The sequence below is a fragment of the Engystomops pustulosus genome, unplaced genomic scaffold, assembly GCF_040894005.1.
Source record: "Engystomops pustulosus unplaced genomic scaffold, aEngPut4.maternal MAT_SCAFFOLD_693, whole genome shotgun sequence".
Lineage (NCBI taxonomy): Eukaryota > Metazoa > Chordata > Amphibia > Anura > Leptodactylidae > Engystomops > Engystomops pustulosus.
This window is the reverse complement of record NW_027285572.1, coordinates 22,645-40,265: the sequence shown is the minus strand read 5'-3', so window position 1 is coordinate 40,265 and position 17,621 is coordinate 22,645. Positions and strand designations below refer to the sequence as shown.

General features: G+C 46.7%; 1 pseudogene; it reads right to left on the bottom strand.

The window, feature by feature from the left end:
- Positions 1–4,401: 4,401 nt before the first annotated feature.
- The window catches only part of LOC140112320 (uncharacterized), a 28,853-nt pseudogene continuing 15,633 nt past the window's right edge, over positions 4,402–17,621 (bottom strand).

Genomic DNA, 17,621 nt, shown 5'->3' with positions numbered 1-17,621 from the left:
AAATGTGTAAATTTTAGTGCTAAATGAACGTATAACCGACAAAATTTGACCATTCTAAATTTCACCGCCATTTTGATTCAATTACTATGAAGATCTCAAGGGGTTAACAATCTTTGTAAATGCTGTTTCTGATAGTTTGAGGGGTGCAGATTTGAAAATGGGTTGATTATATAGGGGGGCTTTTGTTGCTAAATATGTAAATTTTGATTTCAAACAGTATTTATCCCCAAAATAGTCAATTCTGAAAATACGGAAAATCGCTATTCGATTTGTAGGCCGTGTGACGTCAAAATAAATTATCCAAACATTTCAAAAATTATGAAAATGTAAAGTAGACAAATGGGAAATGTTATTCTACAAGTTATTTAGGTGGTAAATCGATCTGCCTGAAAATGCGGTGATTTTGAATTTCGAAAATGGCAAATTTTTCTAAAAATTCATCATTTTTTTTCTTTATTTTGTAAATAAACGCAAAACTTATCAGCCAAAGAGACGCAGGTCAGAATCCAAAAAATGGGACTGAGCCTTAAAGGAAACCTACCATTTCAGATCGTCGGTGTAAGCTGTAAACACCGAGCACCAGCTCAGGGTGAGCTGGTGCCGGTGCTTAGTTTCGTTAGTGTTATAAACCGCGGTATCGCGGTTTTAACACTTTTTAAACTTTATACCAGACGCCGCTTTTCCTATGTAGGCGCGCGCACGATCATGCGCACGCAGCGCCGAAGCAGTTTCTGCTATAAAGTTTAAAAAGTGTTAAAACCGCGATACCGCGGTTTATAACACTAATGAAACTAAGCACCGGCACCGGCTCACCCTGAGCTGGTGCTCGGTGTTTACAGCTTACACCGACGATCTGAAATGGTAGGTTTCCTTTAAGCTGTAAAATGGCTGCGTCCTTAAGGGGTTAAAGAACCTCCAGACTTCTGAAAATCTAGCCCTCGCCACGGAGCTTGACTATGTGAAACATTTGGCGCTGATGCACCAGCTCTGGCCCTGCCTCTCCGTCTGGCCCCACCACTGCTTCTTCCAACCTGTTCTCGTCCAGGACTCTCTTCCGTCTCAGAAGCACTGTGTTCACCCGGCCTATCAACCCAGCTTGGGTCTGTCACCTCATCATCCTCCGATCCCTCAGTCTGCTCCCCCCTTGGACTTCCTGCCTTGACAACAACTTCACCACTGTCTGACAACCGTGTCTCCTCATCGTCCGACACCTCTTTACACACTTCTTCCACTACGTGAATAATGTCATCATCACCCACAGACTGCGACAGGAGCAACGGGAAAGAGCTCAGCAGCAACCGGACAAGTGGTTTGTGACTCTGGGAAGGGTCCAGAAAACAGTTCCTCAGAGTATGCCGGTTCAAATGCCAAATTTTGCTGGGAGGGGGCAGACTGAGGGGAAGGAGGCTGAGGTGGAGGAGCTGGAGGAGTGCTGATTTCGGTGACATGGGTGGACTGCGTGGAAGACTGACTGGTGGACAAATGGCTAGAAGCATTGTCCGCAATCCACGACATCACCTGTTCGCACTGTTCTGGCCACGAGTCCCAGTAACTTGAGACATGAACCTAGGGAGTGTAGCTCTGCGGCGTTCCCCTGCTCCCTCATCAGCAGGTGGTGTCTCACCCCGCCCAGGACCACGGCCTCTGACCCCTGCAGTAGTTTGACGCCTACGCCCTCGTCCTCTACCCCTAGCCCTCGGGTTCAACATTTTCAAAATTAAAGTGTAAACTGTAAACATTTTTTGTGTTTTTTTTGTTTTTTTTTTGTGTTTTTTTTTAATGTTTTTGTATTTTTTTTTTGTAACAAAACGATCCGAAGAAATCAAACAGCAACCACAGAAGATGATGATGATTGCTATGGCTAGTTTGTAACCTACACTGACAGCACAAAACTGGATTTTGTGCTTTGCCTGTGATGACTTTTAGTTTTGAAAAAAAAAATTAAAGTCAAACAAAAAAAGCGGCAGACTGTGCAATCAAACCCCTAATAAATTGTCCCACTTTGGTGTTTGAGATGTTTGCCTAACACTATTCTAATAGAACACCCTAACGCTTTCCCTGACCAGCAGCAGCTCTCTCCCTAGCGGCATCCAGACACAGAATGATCCGAGCAGCGCGGGCAGCGGCTAGTCTATTCCAGGGTCACCTGATCTGGCCAGCCAACCACTGCTATCGACGTGTAAGGGTACCACGTCATGCTGGGTGGAGTGCAGAGTCTCCTGGCTTGTGATTGGCTCTGTTTCTGGCCGCCAAAAAGCAAAACGGCGGGAGATGCCATTTTCTTGAGCTAGCGAAGTATTCGTCCGAGCAACGACGGACAAGTGTGTTCGCTCATCTCTAACCGCAACCATTAAAATCCTGCAAGAATACCCGCTAAACTTGCAAATCATGTGTCAGGGGGCTGGTAATCCTGATGAAATGGTTAGGGTAAAGCGTGTGCAATATCCCTGCCAATGTTCATGGCAGAGGAGTAGTTGTGAATAAGCCCCTTGTACCATTCAGTACACCAAGAGGTAACATGCAGCGGTAGATGCTGCCTGAACAGGCAAGGGTTAACCTGTTTACTGATGTCATCCAATGATGTTTCACCTTTGTAACTGGAGTGTGATTGGAGAGTGAAACCACATGACCAGGAGCTGAGGAGAAGTGACGGTTGGAGAGTGCCAACAGTCAGTACAGTGAGTTAGAGGAGTGAGTGCTGACAGGGAGCTAGTGCTGACAGGGAGCTAGTGCTGACAGGGAGCTAGTGCTGACAGGGAGCTAGTGCTGACAGGGAGTTAGTGCTGACAGGGAGCTAGTGCTGACAGGGAGCTAGTGCTGACAGGGAGCTAGTGCTGAGCTCTCACCTCTTGAGCAGCTCTTTAGGCTCAGCTCCTGACTGAGAAACAGCTCTTAGCAACAAGCTTTAGGCCCAGCTCTGAGAGAGAAGGCCAGAGCCTCTACAGAGCACACAGTGAGAGGTACTGTGTCAGTCCACCATCATCTCAACCAATCCAGGAAAAAGCTGCAGCTTCCAGTGTTGGACACAGCTACATCCCAGCCTGCCCCTACATCCAGGCTGGTGACCCAACTCCTGAGGTTCACTCTCCACGATCACTCTCAGTAAGACCACCATCTGTAAGGAATTGTTTGGCACGTTGCCTGCTGTTGGTTCCAATAAAGAAATGTAAGTTGTTTTCGTTCAACGTCTGCCTCCGTCTGGTCCCTGCTACGGCTGTCACCATCACGGGCACCCTGTCCACCACACAGAGACTCATACTCCAGACCCCAAAGGGTTGCCCCAGGGAGAACCACTATAGCAGCCTCTCCCTCATCATTTCTTGCCAACACCACCCTACTGGAGACCTGCCAGGCTGTAGGACAGCCCTCCGGTCCTCATACCAAGCACCGTGACACTAGCGTGCCTAGGCCGCAACCGCCAGCCACTCAGGTACTGCGGGCCCCGGCTGACTCCAGGCCCCGAGAAAAGGCTAGGCCCTGGAGGACCTGGAATTGGTGGGGGGTGGTTTTCTTTTTACTGAGCATGCAATCGATCTCCTGGCTTAGGAGGGAAATCTTCTCGACTGGCAATCTAAAGGTCATGGAAAAATTGTCAAGCTCAATTCCCAAAAAGGATACATTTGAACTGGACCAACAGTCTTGTCAGTAGACAAAGGGACCCCAATGTAGTCCACGAGTGCTGTAAACTGCGCGGCAGGGAGGGGTAAGTATCGGAATCCCTCTGCCCGACAAACAAAAAATCGTCCAGGTAATGGGTCATTTACTGATTGGTGGGGGCCTCAGTGATGGGACCCCCACAGATCATGAGAACAGGGGTCCGATGTACCCCCGAGATGAGCGGAGCAGCTGATCACACAAGTGCGCCCCCCCCCCCATTTCTTTCTATGGAGCTGACAGAGATTGCCGAGCGCCGTACTCAGCGATCTCCATCAGCTCCATAGATATGAAGGGGCCGCCCCATCCACTTTCTACAACCAGACACCCCTTTAATGTAAACATTGAGAGATAGAACATCAAAAAATCAAATCCAGAAATCACATTGTATAAAATTTATTTGCATTCTGCTGAGATAAACAATTATTTGATCTCCTACCAACCATTAAGAGCTCCGGCTCCTACAGACCAGTTATTAAAATATGGATGGAATACACAATGACTCGTGAGGCATCCATGATCATGAGGAAGGTGAGAGATCAGCCTAAAACTACCGGGTAGGAACTTGTAGCAGCTGGGACCACAGTCACCATGAAAGAAGTGCATGGCTTCTCCCCTGTGTGGCTTCTCCCTAGTGTGGCTTCTCTTCTGTATAAAAAGCTCTAAATGAAAGTTACATTTTTGTGACATTCTAAATATCATTTTTTCCCCTCAATGTTAATTCTCTGTATATTTTCTATAAAATAATTAAGAATATGAAAATGTTTTTTCAGCTTTGGGAATTCTCTGGTGTTGTAACAGATTTCTTTTCTCAGCAAAGCATTTCCCACAATCTGAACACAACTATGGCTTCTCGCCTTTGTGCATTCTATGATGTGCAGCAAGACCTGATTTGTGAGCGAAACATTTTCCACATTCAGAACATGAAAATGGCTTCTCCCCTGTGTGAATTTTCTTATGGATTTCAAGACTTTTGTTTATAGAAAAACATTTACCACATATGACACATGAAAATGGCTTCTCTCCTGTGTGAATTCTCTTATGTTTTACAAGTTCTGCTTTTATCCTAAAACTTTTACCACATTCGGGGCATGAAAATGGCTTCTCTCCTGTGTGAATTTTCTGATGGTTTAAAAGTTCTGATTTTATCCTAAAACATTTACAACATTCGGGACATGAAAATGGCTTCTCCCCTGTGTGAATTCTCTGATGCCTAACAAGGCTTGATTTTGCAATAAAAGATTTTCCACATTCTGAACATAAAAATGGTTTCTCTCCTGTGTGAATTCGCTGATGGTTTACAAAATCTCCTTTCCACCTAAAACATTTACCACATTTGGGACATGAATATGGCTTCTCTCCTGTGTGAATTCTCTGATGGTTTACAAAATCTTCTTTCAACCTAAAACATTTACCACATTCGGGACATGAAAATGGCTTCTCTCCTGTGTGAATTCTCTGATGGATAACAAGGCTTGATTTCACTCTAAAATATTTTCCACATTCTGAACATGAAAATGGTTTCTCCCCTGTGTGAATTCTCTCATGTTTACAAAGATCTCTTTTCTCTATAAAACCTTTTCCACATACTAAACATAAATATGGCTTCTCTCCCGTGTGAATTCTCTCATGTCTAATAAGTGATGATTTAAAACTGAAACGTTTATCACATTCTGAACATGAAAACGGCTTCTCTCCTGTGTGAGTTCTCTGATGGTTTACAAGTTCTCTTTTAGTAGTAAAACATTTACCACATTCTGAACATGAAAATGGCTTCTCCCCTGTGTGAATTCTTTGGTGTAGTTTAAGATCTGCTTTATTGGCAAAACATCTGCTGCATTCAGAGCATGAAAATAACTTCTCCCCTGTGTGAATTCTCTGGTGTCTATAAAGATCTTTTTTATCTGTAAAACTTTTGCCACATACTAAACATAGATATGGCTCCCCCCCGTTTGAGTTCTCTCATGTCTGATAAGTAATGATTTAAACCTGAAACATTTGACACATTCTGAACATGAAAATGTCTTCTGTCCAGTGGAAGCTCTTAGTTGTCCGTCTCCTCTTTGGCGGCTTCTTTTCTTCCTCTTAGTCTGGGATGTATCAGAACAGAAGCCCAATGTAATAGGATCAGATGATGGGTCATTGCTGGGAAGGGCGGAGGGTAAATCCGTTTTTCTGTCGCCATTTTTATATGTATCTTGTGTAATCTCACAATCATCTGCTGTGATATCTGTAGACATCAGATGTTCCTCTGAGCTCTGGGCGATGGCATCTGCCGGGAATAACAGGATCAGTGATTATTACGCTGATAAAATCTCTAATGATAATAATTAGAGATGAGCGAACATGCTTGTCCGAGCTTGATGCTCGTTCGAGCATTAGCGTACTCGAAACTGCTCGTTGCTCGGACGAATACTTCGCCCGCTCGAGAAAATGGCAGCTCCCGCCGTTTTGCTTTTTGGCGGCCAGAAACAGAGCCAATCACAAGCCAGGAGACTCTGCACTCCACCCAGCATGACGTGGTACCCTTACACGTCGATAGCAGTGGTTGGCTGGCCAGATCAGGTGACCCTGGGATAGACTAGCCGCTGCCCGCGCTGCTCGGATCATTCTGTGTCTGGATGCCGCTAGGGAGAGAGCTGCTGCTGGTCAGGGAAAGCGTTAGGCTGTTCTATTAGCTTACTGTTAGGCAGGAGTGATTCTCCAAGAACCCAACAGCCCTTCTTAGGGCTACAATAACGTTCTACTTTTTTTTTTTTTATTTGCATCTAGTACCATTTTGTGAGGAATTAGCAGGGGGACTTGCTACCGTTGTGTTTAGCTCTTAGTGACACACATATCCACCTCAAACACCAAAGTGGGAAAATTTAGTAGGGGTTGGATTTCAATTAGGCACAGTCTGCCATTTTTCCTTTTTTATTTTACGTTTATTTTGTTTAATAACTCAGTGTCATCTCATCTGGCATAGTAGTGTGCTTTCATACTTGGCTAGAAAATAGCCATAGGAGAATCCAAACGGCTTACGCCTACAGTAGCGTTATATATTTGATTTCTGGTTGATCTGCTGGTGGCTGTACTTGCTGCAGTTCATCTACTAGCCAATTGTGAGCAATTTGTAGTGAGACTTGCGACCGCTGTGTTTTGCGCTTAGTGACGCACATATCCATTGCAAAGACCGAAGTGGGAAAATTTAGTAGGGGTTGGATTTCAATTAGGCACAGTCTGCCATTTGTCCTTTTTTATTTTACGTTTATTTTGTTTAATAACTCAGCGTCATCTCATCTGGCATAGTAGTGTGCTTTCATACTTGGCTAGAAAATAGCCATAGCAATAGGATAGCATTGTTTGGTTTTAAAAACTCAAAAACACAAAAAAAAAAAAAAAACACAAAAAAAGTTAAAAAAAAATTAAAGCTATAACTCTCATTTTAAAAATGTTTAACCCGAGGGCTAGGGGTAGAGGACGAGGGCGGGGACGTGGGCGTCCAACTACTGCAGGGGTCAGAGGCCGTGGTCCTGGCCGGGGTGAGACACCACCTGCTTATGAGGGAGCAGGGGAACGCCGCAGAGCTACACTCCCTAGGTTCATGTCTGAAGTTACTGGGACTCGTGGTAGAGCACTGTTGAGGCCAGAACAGTGCGAACAGGTGATGTCGTGGATTGCTGACAATGCTTCGAGCAATTTGTCCACCAGTCAGTCTTCCATGCAGTCCACCCATGTCACCGAAATCGCCACTCCTCCAGCTCCTGCACCTCAGCCTCCTCCCCCCCAGTCTGCCCCCTCCCAGTAAAATTTGGCATTTGAACCGGCATACTCTGAGGAACTGTTTTCTGGACCCTTCCCACAGTCACAAACCACTTGTCCGGTTGCTGCTGAGCAATTTTCCGATGCCCAGGTTTTCCACCAGTCACAGTCTGTGGGTGATGATGACCTTCTTGACGTAGTGGAAGTGTGTAAAGAGGTGTCCGACGATGAGGAGACACGGTTGTCAGACAGTGGGGAAGTTGTTGTCAGGGCAGGAAGTCCGAGGGGGGAGCAGACTGAGGGATCGGAGGATGATGAGGTGACAGACCCAAGCTGGGTTGAGAGGCCGGGTGAACACAGTGCTTCTGAGACGGAGGAGAGTCCTCGACCAGAACAGGTTGGAAGAGGCAGTGGTGGGGCCAGACGGAGAGGCAGGGCCAGAGCTGGTGCATCAGCGCCAAATGTGTCAACTAGTGAAGCTCCCGTGGCGAGGGCTCTTGCGGCGAGGGCTAGATCTTCAGAAGTCTGGAGGTTCTTTAAGGAAACACCGGATGACCGACGGACTGTGGTGTGCAACATTTGCCAAACCAGGCTCAGCAGGGGTTCCACCACTACTAGCTTAACTACCACCAGTATGCACAGGCATATGAATGCTAAACACCCCACTCAGTGGCAACAAGCCCGTTCACCTCCGGCCGTGCACACCACTGCTCCTTCCCCTGTGTCAGCTGATAGTCAGCCCCCTGCCCAGGACCCTGCCACAAAAACCCCATCGTCGCCTCCACGATCCTCCACAGCATCCACCAGCGTTCAGCTCTCCATACCCCAGACGCTGGAGCGGAAATGCAAATATAGTGCAACCCACCCGCACGCCCAAGCCCTTAATGTGCACATCTCCAGATTGCTTAGCCTGGAGATGCTGCCCTATAGGCTAGTAGAGACCGAGGCCTTTCGCAACCTCATGGCGGCGGCCGCCCCTCGGTATTCGGTCCCCAGCCGCCACTACTTTTCCCGATGTGCCGTCCCAGCCCTGCACCAGCACGTGTCAGACAACATCACCCGTGCCCTGACCAACGCCGTTTCTGACAAGGTCCACCTGACCACGGACACGTGGACGAGTGCTGCCGGGCAGGGCCACTTTATATCGCTAACGGCACATTGGGTTAACTTGGTGGAGGCTGGGACCGAGTCTGACCCTGGGGCTGGTCATATACTGCCGACGCCGAGGATTGCGGGGCCTACCTCGGTCCAGGTGTTTCAGGCCTACTATGCCTCCTCCTCCTCCCACCCCTCCTCCACCTCCTCCTCCGAACTACCATCCGTGGGCACGGCGCCATCAGTCGGTAGCTCTAGGCACAGCAGCAGTGCCATTGCTAAGCGACAGCAGGCGGTGCTCAAACTGCTGAGCCTAGGCGATAAAAGGCACACCGCCCAAGAGCTATTACAGGGCATCACGGCGCAGACTGATCTGTGGCTGGCACCGCTGAACCTGAAGCCAGGCATGGTTGTGTGTGACAACGGCCGTAACCTGGTGGCGGCTCTGCAACTCGGCAGACTGACACATGTGCCATGCCTGGCCCATGTGTTAAATCTGATAGTTCAGCGTTTCCTCAAGACATACCCCAATCTGTCAGATTTGCTCACGAAGGTGTGCGCCGCATCTGTGCGCATTTCAGGAAGTCCAGCACAGATGCTGCCACTCTCAGGGCAGCGCAGCGCCGCCTCCAACTGCCCGCTCACCGACTGTTGTGCGACGTGCCCACGAGGTGGAATTCAACACTGACCATGTTATCCAGAGTTTACCAGCAGCGCCGAGCCATTGTAGACTGCCAGATGTCAACTTCCACCAGAACTGGTAGTCAGGTCAGTCAGCTTCCTCAAGTCTACAATGAGGAGTGGACGTGGATGTCTGATATCTGTCAGGTGCTGAGTAACTTTGAGGAGTCAACACAGATGGTCAGTGGCGATGCCGCCATCATCAGCCTCACCATCCCGCTGCTTGGCCTGTTGAAAAACTCTCTGATCAGCATGAAGTCGGAAGCTTTGCGCTCGTCACAAGAGACGGGGGAAGAAGATTCCCTTGTTGATAGCCAAAGCACCCTTAGGTCTGTTTCTCAGCGCATATCGGAGGAGGTGGAGGTGGAGGAGGATGAGGAGGAAGAGGAGGAGAATGTTGGCGAGACACAAGAGGGGACCATTGTTGAGTCCTTCACTGTTCAGCGTGTATGGGCAGAAGAAGAGGAGTTGGAGGAGGAGGAAATGGACAGTCAGGCCAGTGAGGGGAGTGAATTCTTACGCGTTGGTACTCTGGCGCATATGGCAGATTTCATGCTAGGCTGCCTATCCCGTGACCCTCGCGTTCAAAGAATTTATTCCAGCACCGATTACTGGGTGTTCACTCTCCTGGACCCACGGTACAAGCAAAATCTTTCCACTCTCATCCCTGCAGAGGAAAGGAGTGTGAGAATGCATGAATACCAGCAGGCCCTGGTTCACAAGCTGAAACAGTATTTCCCTTCTGACAGCGCTAGCGGCAGAGTGCGTAGTTCTGCGGGACAAGTAGCGAGGGAGAGTAGGCGAGCAGGCAGCTTGTCCAGCACTGGCAAGGGTACGCTTTACAAGGCTTTTGCCAGCTTTATGTCACCCCAGCAAGACACTGTCACCTGTCCCCAGTCTCGGCAGAGTAGGGCTGATCTTTACAGAAAGATGGTGAGGGAGTACGTAGCTGACCATACCATCGTCCTAAATGATCACACAGCTCCCTACAACTACTGGGTTTCAAAGCTGGACATGTGGCACGAACTGGCGCTGTACGCCTTGGAGGTTCTTGCCTGCCCTGCCGCTAGCGTCTTGTCCGAGCGGGTTTTCAGTGCAGCTGGTGGCATCATCACCGATAAGCGTACACGCCTGTCGACTGACAGCGCTGACAGGCTGACGCTTATTAAGATGAATAAAGCCTGGATTTCTCATAATTTCCAATCTCCACCAGGTGAAGGAAGCTCAACCTGAATAATTGATCCACTCCTCCTCCTCCTCATTTTCCTCCTTCTCCTCCTCTTTGTACAGTAAAGCAGAGGAAACTGGCTATTTTTTGACAGGGCCCACTGGCTCTAGCTATAGTACTTTATGCATTTAATTTTTCTGGAGGGCCACCGACCCGGTCCTCTGTTTTAAACAATTTTTGGGAGTGCCACATACAGGCACTCAATCTATTCAATTTTTCTGGAGGGCCACCTACCCGGTCCTCTGTTTTAAACAATTTTTGGGAGTGCCACATACAGGCACTCAATCTATTCAATTTTTCTGGAGGGCCACCTACCTGCTCCTCTGGTTTGAAAATTTTTTTGGACTGCCACATACAGGCACTCAATCTATTCCATTTTACTGGAGGGCCATCTACCTGCTCCTCTGGTTTGAAAAATTTTTGGGACTGCCACATACAGGCACTATCCAAATTAAATTGTCTCCATAGCAGCCTCCACACGTTGTCTCCATTGCTACCTCCAAAAGTCGTCCATATAGCTGCCTCCATACATCGTCCCTTTATCAAACGAGGTGTGTCAGGCAGAAATTTGGGTTGTTTTCATGGATTCCACATCAAAGTTGTTAACTTTGTCGCCACCCTGCTGTGTTATCCACAAAATATACTGGCAAACTTTTATCATTTACCAATATTATTTCAGCGCTTCTTGCGCATCTGTTTACATTCCCCTCACCCGGCATATCCTAAACTTATAAGAACGCTACTACACTTGATCTTATACAAAAGGTTCTTAGAAGTGCTGTTTGGGGAGTAGCCTAGAGACAGGGGCTTGGATTGGCGAAAGCTCGCCTGGCAGCGGAGCGCCAGCTCCATGCGCATCAGCCGCTTCTTGCGCATCTGTTTACATTCCCCTCACCCGCCATATCCCAAACTTATAAGAACGCTACTACACTTAACTTGGTGCAGGCTGGGACCGAGTCTGACCCTGGGGCTGGTCATATACTGCCGACGCAGAGAATTGCGGGGCCTACCTCGGTCCAGGTCTCAAAGGCCTACTATACCTCCTCCCAACCCTCCTCCACCTCCTCCTCCTCCGAATTACCATCCGTGGGCATGGCGCCATCAGTCGGTAGCTCTAGGCACAGCAGCAGTGCCGTCGCTAAGCGACAGCAGGCGGTGCTCAAACTGCTGAGCCTAGGCGATAAAAGGCACACCGCCCAAGAGCTATTACAGGGCATTCCACATCAAACTTGTTAACTTTGTCGCCACCCTGCTGTGTAATCCACAAAATATACTTGCAAACTTTTATCATTTACTGATATTATTTCAGCGCTTCTTGCGCATCTGTTTACATTCCCCTCACCCGGCATATCCTAAACTTATAAGAACGCTACTACACTTGATCTTATACAAAAGGTTCTTAGAAGTGCTGTTTGGGGAGTAGCCTAGAGACAGGGGCTTGGATTGGCGAAAGCTCGCCTGGCAGCGGAGCGCCAACTCCATGCCAAGATCCAACTAACATAGTTTTAACTGCAGCACCTTTAATCTACTACTAGTTCACTGCCTCCATACATGGTCCCCTTATCAAACGAGCTGTGTCAGGCAGAATTTTGGGTTGTTTTCATGGCTTCCATGTTAACTTTGTCGCCACCCTGCTGTGTAATCCACAAAATATACTGGCAAACTTTTATCATGTACCGATATTATTTGAGCGCTTCTTGCTCACCTCCTTTGGTTCCTCTCTGCCACCCATTGGTTTGAGTCCATTTAGGGTATGTCGCCATGCCACTCTCTAGCCTGCTGCCACTGCCTCTGCATGCCGTCCCCTATAGTGTCAGGGTCAATTATTGCATGTTTTAGATGCTATCTAGCTTCATTCTGTCACTCTGTCATGGCCATGCTGTTGCCCATAATTTTGGCATAATGGTGCGATTAAGCAGCCTCAGAGGCATCCATGCATGCTGCCCCTGCTGTTTCCTGTCCATTTCCGTGGTGTTTCCATCCTTTTCTGAGGTTCCCAGGTGTTTGGCCAAGCTTCCCTGTGCAGAGCCTTGGTCCCCTTGAAAAATGCTCGAGTCTCCCATTGACTTCAATGGGGTTCGTTATTCGAGACGAGCACTCGAGCATCGGGAAAAGTTCGTCTCGAATAACGAGTACCCGAGCATTTTAGTGCTCGCTCATCTCTAATAATAATATTTTATACAAGTAGTGGAGACTTGTCCCATGTTGGGCAGAGAGAGGAGGAGAACGGAGAAATCAGGCCGTGGCTTTCTGAGACTGAGTATGTTTGATGGTGGAGCTTTGGAGAATACGAGTTCTCCTCGTCAGACATGATCTTATCCATAATACAGAAAACTCACAACATTTATAGATTTAAGGGAAAGAGGAAGGAAAGAATTGGAGTATAAATTGTTGCAGAGATTGACCCCTGACCTGGAGGCCACGAGCAGATAAGAGCCGGGCACTCGCTTGTCGTGCCTCAGCTTTAGTTTATTGCCCTCCTGTTGTATATAAGTTGTCTGTGTATATACCATTCAGGTGTCTTCTAGGTTGTTTAAGATCCTTTGATGACGACTATATTACACATTTCTTTATAAAAAGCTAAAATCTGTCTTGTCCAACATCTCAGTTTTCAGTGTAAATTGTGTAAATTCTACATTTTCCAATTAACCCCTTCACGCTCCGTGGCGGATATATCCGCCACGGAGCGCAGTGACTTAGCGCTCAGTGGCGGATATATCCGCCACGGCGCTTATGCCGGCTCGGCTCTGGATCAGAGCCGAACCGGCATGGGGAAACACGGGGTGCCGGCTGTAACTAATAGCCGGCACCCCAGTGTAACACCCGCGATCGGAGTCGGCTCCGATCGCGGGTGTGTAACCCGTTAAATGCCGCGGTCAGCACGACCGCGGCATCTAACTTGTCTCTGGGGTGTCTTTCCCCCATGATCGGCCCCCCCGAACCGTTTTCGGGGGGCGCCGATCGTTGCTATAGTAACTCTGGGGTCCGATCTGGACCCCAGAGTTACCTGCAGGCACTGCCAGTAAGATGGCGTCTGTGACGTCATCTTACTGGCACAGTGCCAGCCTATGCAAGTGTATAGGCTGACACTGATAATACTCTGCAATACATGATTATTGCAGAGTATTATCATGAACAAGCAATCAGATGATTGCTTGGTCATTTCCCATGGTGGAAAAAGTGAAAAAGTTAAAAAAAAAATGTTATTCAATAAAAAATAAAGTAATAAATCAATAAAAATGCCCATAAGCCCCATAACATATAAAGAGACATATAACCCCAAAAAAGTCTAAATCATAACAAAAACCCCACATATATAGTATCACCGCGTCCGTAACAACCCGTAGAATACAAGTAAATCATTATTGAACCCCCACGATAAACGCCGTAAAAAAAAACTGCTATAAACCTTCCAAAAATTATGATTTTTAGCTATTCAATCCCACAAAAAATGCTATAAAATGTGATCAAAAAACCATGTGTACTCCGACATGATACTGGTGCAAAGTACAACATGTCCCGCAAAAAATAAGCCATCAACCAGCTCCGTAGCCAAAAAAGTAACAATGTTATGCCACTTGGAAGACGGCAATACATAAATGATAGATTTTTCCCCACATTAGGGTTTTGTTTGACAAATTTAGTAAAACGTAAGAAAATATATTCATGTCTGGTATCCCCGTAATCGTATCGACCCATAGAATGAAGATAATATGATTATTAGTCTATACGGTGAACACCAAAAAAAAAAAGAAGTAAAAAATCCAGTACAGAATTGATGCTTTTCTACTCCTGCCCTCAAAAAAAGTTCCTAAATTTTCAACAATAGGTGATACTAACCCCAAAATGGTAACAATGGAAAAAGCATCTCATCGCGCAAAAAAAATGGCATCACATGGCCCAAATAACGAAAAAGCGAAAATTTTATAGCCTTCAAAAGGGGCCAATGAGGAAACTAAAATCCTGGCAGCTGCAGGGTGCTCCTTCCCTTCTGCGCCTCGCTGTGCCCCCATAACACAAGTAATGGCCACATGTGGGGGGTCTTTGTACTCAGGAGAAATTGTAGAACAAATTGTATGGTGGGTTTTTTCTTTTTATATTTTGGAAATGTGTAAATTTTAGTGCTAAATGAACGTATAAGGGAACAATTTGACTATTCTAAATTTCACCTCCATTTTGATTCAATTACTATGAAGATCTCAAGGGGTTAACAATCTTCGTAAAAGCTGTTTCTGATAGCTTGAGGGGTGCAGATTTGAAAATGGGTTGGTTATATAGGGGGTTTTGATGCTAAATATGTAAAATTTCATTCAAAACTGTATTTATCCCCAAAATAGTCAATTCTGAAAATCCGGAAAAGCGATATTCTTTTTGTAAGCCGCGTGACATCAAAATAAATTATCCAGACATTTCAGAAATTATGAAAATGTAAAGTAGACAAATGGGAAATGTTATTCAGCAACTTATTTAGGTGGTAAATCTATCTGCCTGAAAACGCAATGATTTTGAATTTCGAAAATGGCAAATTTTTCAAAAAATTTATCATATTTGCTTTTTTTTGTAAGTAAACGCAAAACTTATCAGCCAAAATTTACCACTAAAATGAAGTACAACATGTGGGGAAAAAACAATCTCAGAATCGTTTTGATAAGTAACAGTGTTCAAAAGTTATAACCATATAAAGCGACGCAGGTCAGAATCCAAAAAATCGGGCTGAGCCTTAAGCTACAAAATGGCTGCGTCCTTAAGGGGTTAAGCAAAATGAGACCCAGTGATAGGAATTTATCCTTATGTCCCAAGGTAAGTTCTTAGTCAGCCTTCACTATACCCCTGCACCCTTATACCTCTACATCCCTGCACCCCTATACCTCTACATCCCTGCACCCCTATACCTCTACATCCCTGCACCCCTATACCTCTACATCCCTGCACCCCTATACCTCTACATCCCTGCACCCCTATACCTCTACATCCCTGCACACCTATACCTCTACATCCCTGCACCCCTATACCTCTACATCCCTGCACCCCTATACCTCTACATCCCTGCACCCCTATACCTCTACACCCCTGCACCCCTATACCTCTACCTCCCTGCACCCCTATACCTCTACATCCCTGCACCCCTATACCTCTACCTCCCTGCACTCCTACCTCTCTACATCCCTGCGCCCCTACCCCTCTACATCCCTGCGCCCCTACCCCTCTACATCTCTGCACCCCTATACCTCTACATCTCTGCACCCCTATACCTCTACATCTCTGCACCCCTATACCTCTACATCCCTGCGCTCCTACCTCTCTACATCCCTGCGCCCCTACCCCTCTACATCCCTGCGTGACTCCTTCATTGTTCTCCTTTGTTATGGGTTTATCATCCCCTCCTCAGACAACTGTGAGCAGGATGTTTCTTTCTCATGGAGCTCAATAACTTCATTTACAAGTGTTTACTAGGCCGAATGTCTCTGTGTGATTCCCATCCTCCACCTTAGAGAATGTGTATAAGGGATGGTTATTGTTGTCTTTTCCCCTGGTTCTAGGCCTTTCCCATTGTTTCTGTGAGAGTATCGGTCACATCTTACACTTTCATGAATATAAATCTATATATCTGATATTTATACATCACCACAGCTCAGCTTCCATATTGTCCTCTAAAGACAATTTACCCCCAGATCAGATATCATTGTGTCTGTGCCAGTTTTTCTGTCTTTGGATCGTTCACTTGTATGTGTGAAGTGTTTGCGCCATTTTTGTGTTGCGGCTGTAAGATGTACCGGCGTATAACACGACTTTTGAAGACAGAAAAATCTTCTGTCTTCTCTGGGGTCGTCTTATACGCCGGTAATCGTCTTATACAGCGGCGGTCGGGTCCCGGTGCATGGAGAGGGCTCACAGGCTGAGCCCTCTCCATAGCCGGTAAGTCTTTGCTGCATATTGCAGCAAAGGCTTACCGGTAACACCCGCGATCGGTGTTTGCACAGCGATGGCTGCCGGCAGCCTCAAAAAGACATTGGGCGCATACTCAACCTCCGTTGGCTCCGATGTCCGCGCTGTGCTGTCTTCAGTCTTCCACGCCGTCTTCTTTCTTCTGCTGGGCGCCGCCATGTTTTTCCCCGGCGCCTGGCAGAAGAAAGAAGACGGCGCGGAACACTGAAGACGAGCCGCGCGGACATCGGGGGAGCAGCGCAGCACATCGGGGCCACCGGAGGGTGAGTATATAAGTTTTTTTTTTTTTTAATGCTGGGCTGTGCTGTATACTACTGGGGGCTGTGCTGTATACTACTGGGGGCTGTGCTGTATACTACTGGGGGCAGGGCTGTATACTACTGGGGGCTGTGCTGTATACTACTGGGGGCAGTGCTGTATACTACTGGGGGCTGTGCTGTATACTACTGGGGGCTGTGCTGTATACTACTGGGGGCTGTGCTGTATACTACTGGGGGCTGTGCTGTAATGGTAATGTTGTTGTTGTATGCCTTATGTTTATGAGCGACAGTTTTCCTGCTATATACCTGCATGTCATAAGAATTTACATTAAAAAAAGGACCATGTTAAATTCAAATCTGTTTTTTTTTTAAATTTTTACCGGTGTTTTGTATGCGTTGGAAAAGGGGTAGTCTTATACGGCGAATATATCTTAAACTGTATATTTTAAACAGGAAAGTAGGGGGGTCGTCTTATACACCAGGTCGTCTTATACGCCGGAATATAGGTAACTGTGTAACTTTCCATAGCAGCGCCGATCGCACCTGATAAATGAACACGGTGACGCGTCGCTATGAATTATCTGGCACAACCTGCACAGGAAGAGGAAAACTGCACCGGGGCAGATGACACCACTTTTATATATCTGGGTCAATGTTATCATCTTTCCCAGTTGATGAATGTTGCACAATTTTTCTGACCTCAGAATATACGTAGAATGTCATTTGTTATTGTGTTTTATTAAGGCTCTAGATGTTCTTCATTCATGTCCAGTTTTGGGTCCACTTTCAGACAAATGAACTTTTACCGAGTTCTGAAGCACAAGATGTTGCCAAATATGTCAAAGATACCAGCAATATGTTACCATGTGTAATAATGTGATCTGCCCATAACTCCTCCTTGTATCAACCCATCTCCAACCTATTATTCTGGACCTATAAGATAAAGATATTTGTGTGGGGTCTTTCAGATCTCTGTAGATGCAGCAAACGATGTCTGTGTCTCTGCATCATCT